The sequence below is a fragment of the Helianthus annuus genome, chromosome 6, assembly GCF_002127325.2.
Source record: "Helianthus annuus cultivar XRQ/B chromosome 6, HanXRQr2.0-SUNRISE, whole genome shotgun sequence".
Taxonomy (NCBI): Eukaryota; Viridiplantae; Streptophyta; class Magnoliopsida; order Asterales; family Asteraceae; genus Helianthus; species Helianthus annuus.
In genome coordinates, this window is record NC_035438.2 from 16,841,980 (window position 1) to 16,851,563 (window position 9,584).

General features: G+C 39.4%; 1 non-coding gene across 1 annotated transcript; it reads left to right on the forward strand.

The window, feature by feature from the left end:
- Positions 1-3,280: 3,280 nt before the first annotated feature.
- Positions 3,281-3,387, forward strand: LOC118479975. Its single transcript, XR_004861617.1, has one exon. It is a non-coding gene; the product is annotated as a small nucleolar RNA R71 (small nucleolar RNA).
- The last annotated feature ends 6,197 nt before the right edge of the window (positions 3,388-9,584 follow it).

The following is a 9,584-nucleotide window of genomic DNA, read 5'->3' on the forward strand; positions in this document are numbered from 1 at the left end:
CTGTTTATACAGATCATAAGAGTTTAAGATATATATTTGGGCAAAAAGAGTTAAACATGAGACAAAGAAGATGGATGGAAATCCTGAGTGATTACGATTGTGATATTCAATATCACGAAGGAAAGGCAAACATAGTCGCAGACGCCTTAAGTCGTAAGTTCCATGAAAAGCAAAAGCGAGTCCGTGCTCTTAGAATAAATCTACAAGTAGATTTAATGGAACAATTGAAGGAAATTCAGGAAACGGCAATCAAGGACGATGCCGAAGGAATGAAAGGTTACCTAAAAGAATTAGAACAAGGAAAGGATGGAATCTGGAAATTCCATAACAGCAGAATTTGGGTACCTAAACAAGGAAATTTAAGATCAAATATTTTAGAGGAAGCTCATAAATCTAGGTATACTATACACCCAGGAAACAATAAGATGTACCAAGATTTAAGAAAGAATTTTTTGGTGGATAGGAATGAAAAAGGATATAGCCGAATACGTATCTAAGTGTTTAACTTGTTCACAAGTTAAAACCGAACATCAGAAACCCTCAGGTCTACTACAACAATTAGAAATGCCTGTATGGAAATGGGAACTCATAACAATGGACTTTGTTACTAAGTTACCCAAAACCAGAAAAGGTAATGATGCCATTTGGGTGATCGTAGACCGATTAACCAAATCCGCTCATTTTCTACCAATGAAGGAAACCTTTAGTATGGAAAGGTTAGCCAAGTTGTATGTAGATGAAATAGTATCCTTACATGGAGTTCCACTCTCCATTGTATCGGATAGAGATAGTCGTTTCACTTCCCGTTTCTGGACAAGTTTCCAAGAATCAATGGGAACCCGACTCAATTTAAGTACTGCATATCATCCACAGACCGACGGACAAAGTGAAAGGACGATCCAAACTCTAGAAGATATGCTCCGAGCATGTGTAATTGACTTTGGAGGTAATTGGGATAATCATTTACCATTAATTGAATTCTCCTATAACAATAGTTATCACTCAAGTATTGAAGCCGCTCCATTCGAAGCACTGTATGGACGCAAGTGCAGAACACCGGTATGTTGGGCGGAAATAGGAGAAAGTCAATTATCAGGTCCGGAAATTGTGCAAGAAACCACAGACAAGATAACTCAAATTAAGGAAAGATTGAAAACAGCCAGAGATCGCCAGAAAAGCTATGCAGACAATCGTCGCAAGCCACTCGAATTCCAGATAGGAGACAAAGTACTTTTGAAAGTATCTCCTTGGAAAGGAGTAGTACGATTCGGTAAGAAAGGAAAACTGAGTCCCAGATATGTTGGACCATTCCCAGTGATTCAACGAATCGGACCAGTTGCTTATCGCTTACAACTACCAGAAGAACTAGCTGGAGTACATGATGTATTTCATGTATCCAATCTCAAGAAATGCCTATCAGACGAATCCCTGGTAGTACCTCTTCAAGATGTAGAGGTAAACGAAAAGCTGAAATTCATAGAGAAACCTTTACAAATAGAAGACCGAAAAGTCAAGTTTCTCAAACACAAGCGACTAGTACTCGTGAAAGTCAAATGGAATTCAAAGAGAGGACCAGAATATACTTGGGAACTGGAGTCAGAAATGAAGCGGAAATACCCTCATCTATTTCAATAAATCTCGAGGACGAGATTTTTCTTAAGGTAGGGAGGATGTAACAATTCTCATTAAAATCCATAATTAGGATGATAATTAGTCAATAAGGAAACCCTAATTGAGACACCCAAGTAATTCTGCACTAACCCTAAAATTTCATAACAATCGGATCGAGGGGGGGTAAACCCTAGCTAGTAATTATCTTAAAATTATTGCTGGAGAAGTAAAATTCGTTTGGTTGTCAACTCATCTAAGCTACTGGACACGAAACAAACCTAGGCTAGTAAATAGACCCGTCGCGCCACGCGACGGGTACACCTGTCTCTCTCGCGTGGTGCAAGGGAGTGCATTTTTCAGATATAAATAGGGGATGTTGGCACTTGAAATTCTGTGATAATTCGACGTCCAAATTCCGTTTATACACGGAGATATCGTCTGAATACTACACAAACACACACTAATATCGAAACGCTGCCGCAAAACAGGGTAATTACTCGATCGCTATTACGATTCATTTTCCGAGATCAATATATCCAAAGAATGTTTAAGTGCTGCCCACATTAGGGTTATACTTTGTCGTTCGTCGTTAATTCGATGAATGAGTTTAAGTATCGCACTTTGTCGTTCATTGTGAGAATTTGATCTTGTGAGTTATCGTAACTGCTATATTGATCACTAACCCTGTTTTGTGTGCATTATTGTTGAAATTAGGTTAACAGGGCTAAATCATATTCTATCCATATTAAATCTGCAATGTGAGTCATTCTCTTTTTATCAACTGTTTTACAATAATCCAAATTATTTTCAGAATTGTAATTACAGTGATTAAGTTGATGTAATCACCAAATTACAGCCAGTATGTGGGGTATTGTGCACATTACTACAGTTTAAATCATTTTAGGTGGGCGAACCTAATTTAATTGATTTACGTCATTCATTGGGGCAGCCAATGGTGATATGACCACTGTCACAGATCCGGTCGAGTGACAAATACTGTGGGTAGTTGGTTGATATCAGAAATATGCGTAAAAGATCTTAACACTGTGAATTATAATAAATGTGTCTTTTCAGTAAAATGAATGATTCACTCAGTATTTCCCCGCTGACAAAACCTTTTTCAGACATGTTTCAGGTGATCTACTGTAAATCAGGAAAAGTGCTGAGGAGCATTTCAAGCTTAAAATAGTGGCTCAGTATAAAATAAAGAAATATGTTTTGAAATAAGGATTTATCACTAAAAACTTATGCATTGTAAATTAACGGGGTTTATCCCGAATTGTGAAATAAAATAATCGGGAAAAGTTTTAGCTTTACAACGATCCTGATATTAAAATTTCCGCTGCTAAAATCACATAAATAAATATCACGGGATTTCTGTCCCGCGGCTCCTGAAACGAGTCAAACCGGGTCGGGGGCCGTGACAGAAAGGGCCTCGATTTGGGCTTGTAAAGAAGTGCTTTCATCGACCTTATGGGCGCCTGGGGCGATAGACTTATTTCCCCGGGGGGTGTGCCATTGAAAATTGGTTTGAGCAATTTCCTCAATTTGATTATATATTTCGTGTGGGCGTCGATTACCTAAAAGTCCCCCGGAGCTAGAATCAAGTGTCTGCCTAGTGTGTGGCAATAATCCATTATAGAAAGTGGATACTTGTTGCCATATTGCGAGGCCGTGATGGGGACACTTGCGTAATAGCTCCTTGAACCTTTCCCAAGTTTCATATAAGGATTCCCCGTCCTCTTGTGAATATGTATTAATTTCAGTCATTAACTTAGCAGTTTTAGCGGGAGGGAAATACTTATATAGAAATTTTTGGGCTAGTTCATCCCAGGTGTTTACCGATCCAGCTGGGAGGGCGTTGAGCCAAGCTTTCGCTCGGTCTTTTAGTGAGAAGGGAAACATACGGAGGCGGATGGCGTCGTTTGATGCTCCATTGATCCGAAAGGTATCACATATTTCCAAGAAATTAGTTATATGTAGATGGGGATCCTCGTCCGCAAGCCCGTGGAAGGTTGCGGAGTTTTGGAGCATTTGTATCAAATGCGGCCGAAGTTCGAAGTTATTAGCTTCGACATTCGGAGCATTGATAGCGGCGCCTAGATTACCTACGGTGGGTCGTAGGTAATCCATAAGGGCGTTGGTCCGCCATTGGAGGTGGGTCACCCGAAACCTTCTCTTGGTTTTTGGCTTTTAACCTTTTTCTGAGAAAGCGTTCGGGTTCTTCTAGTGGTTCTTTTATGTCTTTATTGGAACTGGAGCTCATACACTACGTGAGGTTGGCGTCGGGTTCCAAGTCCTGCAATAAAAACAGAAAAGAATGTTGGTCAGAAGGTTCACCACGGCCCCGTGTTTAGCGAACACGGCCCGTGGTCGGAGTTCAGTGATTGTTTTCCAGATCCCAGTTACTGGAAGTTGGACACGGCCCCGTGTTGCACCGGCACGGCCCCGTGGTCAGCCTTCTGTAACTTGGAAAACAAAAACTGCCAGTAACGATGCTGGGCACGGCCCGTGTCCGACCAGGCACGGCCCGTGCTGAGCCCTGCAGAAGCTGAAAATCTAAGAAAAATCCTAAAAATTAAAAAGAAAAATAAAAATATGATTAGGCCGTTGATTCCTAACTTTCTTAAAATCCTTGTGTCCCCGGCAACGGCGCCAAAAACTTGATGTGCGTGAAGTGTGTTATATTTTTGATGTATATTTAAGCCCCTTTTACACTTTTAGTCAAGTTTTAAATTTATAAAACACGATATTTACTAACACTAAACACACATATGGGCTAGTGCACCCATCGTGGACGTAGTATAGTGTTGGTAAGATACCGAGGTCGTCCAAGGACACAAGAGCTTTTAATACCGGTTTATCCTCAACGTCTAATCAAATCAAAAAGTGAGAAAAATGTTTTTAACTAAGAAAATAAAAACTAACTAAATGCTGAAAAATAAAATAAAATAAAAACAGATAGACAAGATGAATCACTTGGATCCGACACGTGTATTAGTATAACCTTTGATTATTTTCGCACTTTTGCACTTGTTTAAGAGATTATCTTAGTTATTGTAGTAGGCCCCTCTTTTGAAGGCGACGTTACCCTCAACCTAGTAGTTTGAGTCAGCAAGGATACAATCCTAAAGGGTCGGATTATTGAAAGATAATGAATTAAGTTATTAATGCAAATTGTGGTAGGCCCCGCTTTCGGCGGTGACGTTACCCTCGGCTAAGTAGTCTGAGTCAGCAGGGATACAGTCCTAAATAGCCGGGTTATAGTATTAATAGTAGTTAACTTATGAGGGGGTCAAAGAGTTTGGATCCCCGCCATCCAATACCTATGGGCATTGAAGGAGATCCTACTAAATTTGACCCAGGTCCCAAGCAGGACCTCTAAACGCTGAACAAGGGCAAGACCCTTACCAAACCGTTCCCTTAACCCCCGACCAGGTAGCCAACATACCTCCATATAGACCGTGGCGATATGAATGGTGAAAATCTTTTATTTTATATAGACAGTAAAATAATGCCAAGACACCACGGACAAACGATAAGGAAAGATCACCTTCAACATAAGCAACTAGTTATTAAAGTCATTAATACAAAACCAAATAAAAAGTGCAAAAGATTAAAAATAAAAAGTATTATACTAAACACTTGTCTTCACCAAGTGATGTAAGAGACTTAGGCAAACATGGCCTTGATTGTCAAGAACTCTTACGGTCAATCTTGGATCCCGAGACGACTCACACACTCTACGATGGACAATGGATGATGGTGGTGGATGATGGTGTTATGGTGGTGGTGGGTGGTGGATGAAGTGTGAGAGAGGTGGTGTGCCAAGGGATGAGATGGAATGAAACCAAGCACTCCTATTTATAGGCTGAACAGAAGGCTGGGCACGGCCCTGTGTCCGCTGGACACGCCCCCGTGCCCGTCTGACACTCTCTCTCCTCATTAATTGTAATTCGCAATTACAATTAATGCGCCTGCTGTACTTTCACCACGCCCCCGTGCCCGCTGGACACGGCCCCGTGGTGGGCAATGGAAGCTTCTATAAGTTTGTCTTTTATGCTGCTTCTTGGGCACGGCCCCGTGCTGGCTGAGCACGGGGCGTGTTCAGACTTCTGCTTTCTCTTCTTTGCCTTGGAGGATGCCGTTGAGGGTTCGGGCAGCCTACTTTTATTCCTTTTCTTGTATTTATGCTTGAATTAGTTGTCTTTTTGCTTCTTTTGTGAATTTGAGCTCATTTCATCTTGAAAATACAAAAGAAAGACAAAAACACTCTTTTTCCAACATTAGTACTTAAAAAGGGGTAGTTTTATGCCTTAATTGATGTGATTTATATGTTGTATTTTACACACATCAATACCATACTTCATGAATATGTGAATAGTGTGAACCATGTGTCAGCCGATCGGTTAACCCGGTCGATCGGCTGGGAAGTCCGTTCGGTTGGGCTGTTCGTTCGAATGGCCTAGCCGTTCGGTCAGCCTTTCTGACCTGGTTAGTCTATCGTCTAACACTTGGCTGTTTTGGTTAACTTGGTATGATTTTGAGATATTTCGACAACGAGTTAAACCATAGAACTTTGGTCCTTACTTGTTTTACTGGTTCGGGCAGGAATCACCCAAGTCCGGCCAGTAAACTGTTCGGAACGATAGTTTAGCATTTGACCCGAAGTCAGTGAATCTCGTGGTTGGAAATCCGAACCTTGAACCATGTGATAGTTTAGAATGATTTGTGAGTGGTTCAAGCTCCGCTTTCTACCGGTTTTAGAGTATTGAGTGTAAAAGAGTTGAAAGTTGGTTGACAAATCCGTCTTTCAATCCTTTCCACCGTGAAATGTTAAGATCTTTGATAGATTTTAGTTTGTTTATGTGGAAATCGGCTAGATCTAAGCTAATCATGGTTTAATGATGCCAAAACATGATGTTCTTTGAAGAACACCATGATGACATCACCCAAGAACACCTAGATCTTGGTGATTTCACGGTTAGAATCCAAGTTTTGAAAGATAGAAAGGTGTAGAATCATTAAAGGAACAAGATCGTACAAGATTTAGAGTGAAAACTTACCGATTCGGAGAGAAATCTGAGAAATAGTGAAGAATAGGAGCTGGTCGGTCAGAGCTTTCCAAAAGTGGTAAGGATGACAATGACAGCCCTATTTATAGGCTTCCAAAAGAGGAAAGGTGCATCCGATTGGCCAGGGTTGCACTGATCGAATGGGCTGGCCGATCGAACAGGGCTGTTCGATCGGTTGGCCTGTTCGACCAGGTTGCCCTGTTCGATTGGCACAACCTTTGAGCGTTTCACGACGATTTTTGATATCTCGCTTTCGATGAACGATAATTTGAGTATGATAGAGTTCCTATTCAAATTACTTTTAATCCCAATCACTATATCTAACATATAAGCATCCTTACTTCATAATTCGAGTTCAATTTTGATTGAGTTCGATTATCCTTCGAGTTTCGATTTGATTGATTCACCACATACCACGACGTAAAGTAAACACGCACAGGTAACACATAAGGCACACACACACGTATAAAAGTACCAGAGTTCACGTAATTCGAGGTTCGAGTTCGATGATTGATTCGATTAGCTTGATTATTGATTGATTAACTTTATCGCATTGTTACTTCCTACTATTCAAAGTCGATTATCGGTTCGCATTCGATTAACGTTCGATTCATTTTGCTTATACAACACTTACTCCACATAATACAAAAATTTAAATAGATTAATTCCAATAACAGTCAACATTTGACTTTGACTTTGACATTTGGAAAACACGGGGTGTTACATTTATATAATGGTTGAATGAAATAAAATAACATGTAGAACTTACTTGTCGGTGTAGCTTTCCTCTCTTAATCTTTTGCCTGACTTTCTTCGTCGCGTGTCACTGCACATGTGCCATTTTTTTGTGTACTAGCTGGCGAATCTGGTATCTTCTCTTGTGTTTTGTCACCCTCACCCCCATCTACATATATTTTACGTTTAGTTTGCATTTTAGGAGATACATAAGGTGGTTAACTTTACTTTTGGCTGATTACTTTCTATTACTTTTTTACGTTATTTTTAATTAAATCATGCTACATTTTTTTTATTTGCAGAAAAATGTAACATCATGTAGGGCTCTTTAGTGGTAGTGTTATGTTTGTAAGATTAAATTGATTGAATCTAAGTAGGTATGTAAAAAAGTTTATACCATCAATGTTTGCCACTTCAGCTGCAGTTGCGGCATTATCTTGATCTTCTGCATTTGGCCAAAAAAAACTAATTAGTTACCGTTTGTAGTAAAAGTTAATACATATTTAAGGTAGTGATTTATCCGTCATTCGTATTACCTTCTGTGTAATCATTTTCGGGGTTTTGCACTGTCTTCTTGAGAGACATAAGGACCCCGACAATTTTTTTCTGTGGGGTATCAGGCACCAGCCATACCCTTGTTTTCCTGGAGTGAACAATTTTCTCATACCGTTGTATCAATTTCTTAACTTGCACATTGTGTGGATGAGCATTAAACAACACATCCAATTTTGTTTGTACCGTTATCTTTTTGGCTTCCATGACATCCAAATGTTTTTTAATAGATTCAATCTCATTCTACAAAGAAAGTTTTAAAAAACGTTTTGTAAGTGATGTTGAAAGAAGATAATTATTTTGAAACTGGTTATGATTAGTAATCTTACATTAAGAACTTCATCATTAACTCGTAACTCAGTTTTTCTTGAATCCCGTTTAACCACAACAACTTCATGCAACTTGCCTCTTCCAAAACCACCTGTTTTTATCTCCAATCTTTCTCTCTTTTTCAATTCGTTTTTATTCCAGAATACGATTGGGTTGATTGACCGGTCCACTTCAAGTCCGGTACATTTAACTCGGTCGACGTACAGCAGCTGTGTAATGAAAAAAAAACAATTGAAATTGGTAAGATAACTAAACAAATGTTGTATAGCTATATTTTTTAGTAAGTTTTCTTACAGAAAACACTTACAGCCAAAAGCATGAGTGGCCTGGAAAATGGAGAATCAGGATCACACCTCTTCCATCCATCTTTACACGATTTAATTTGCTGAATGACATAGGCACACCAATTAATTTTACTGAAATCTGTATGTCCAGTAAAACTTTTCAAAATCCACTCTATCATTCGCCCATTTCTATTACACTCAACCATGACGGTTAAGAATAACATTAGAAAGTCTAGTCGGAAATTGAAACTATTGTCTTCATCACTTGTGACTATAGATTGTGCCAGTTTTGTCGGTGCCACAAATCGTGCACGGTATCGTTTTCTCCATGCCATAACAGCAACATCAAGCTTTTCAGATGGTCTTACATTTTGCATGTCTATCCCTTTGTTAGGAATTCCAAGAAGGTCATGCACAGACTCAACATCAACATTTATTGACCCACATGACATCTCGATAGCCATTTCTTCCGTGTTGAAGTGATCCACAACATAGTGTGCAAGTTTTGCAGGTATGCTACTGATGTTGAATGATAGCATCTTACCAAACCCCATCCTCTTCACGTCCTCTTGTTGATTACTGGTTAGAGACTTGATGCATTTGTACAATTGCATAGGCGCTGAACGTGTTTTTATTTTTGACCACTTATTGCTTTTTGGTTGTTTCCCACTTCGCCTTAGCACCCGTTCATGTTTTCCTTTTTTTGTTTCCTTCACCACAGTTGCATGCTTCTCTGGCTCAACCGCATCGCCTTTGTGACCTAAGGTGAAATCTCCAGCCATCTCTGAGTCGCTATCGACTGAAACTAAGACACCAACTTTCAGATATGATTTACATAATTTATAAAGAAGGAAACAAGTTGTGTGTACATACCTATTAATTTCCTTTTCACAATTTTCTTTGTTTTGCTATCCGCCCGTGATTGTTGACCTGTAAATATAGATTTTATTAACAATTAGCATTAAAGTATTGAAACATATATTTATTTAGATTCCTA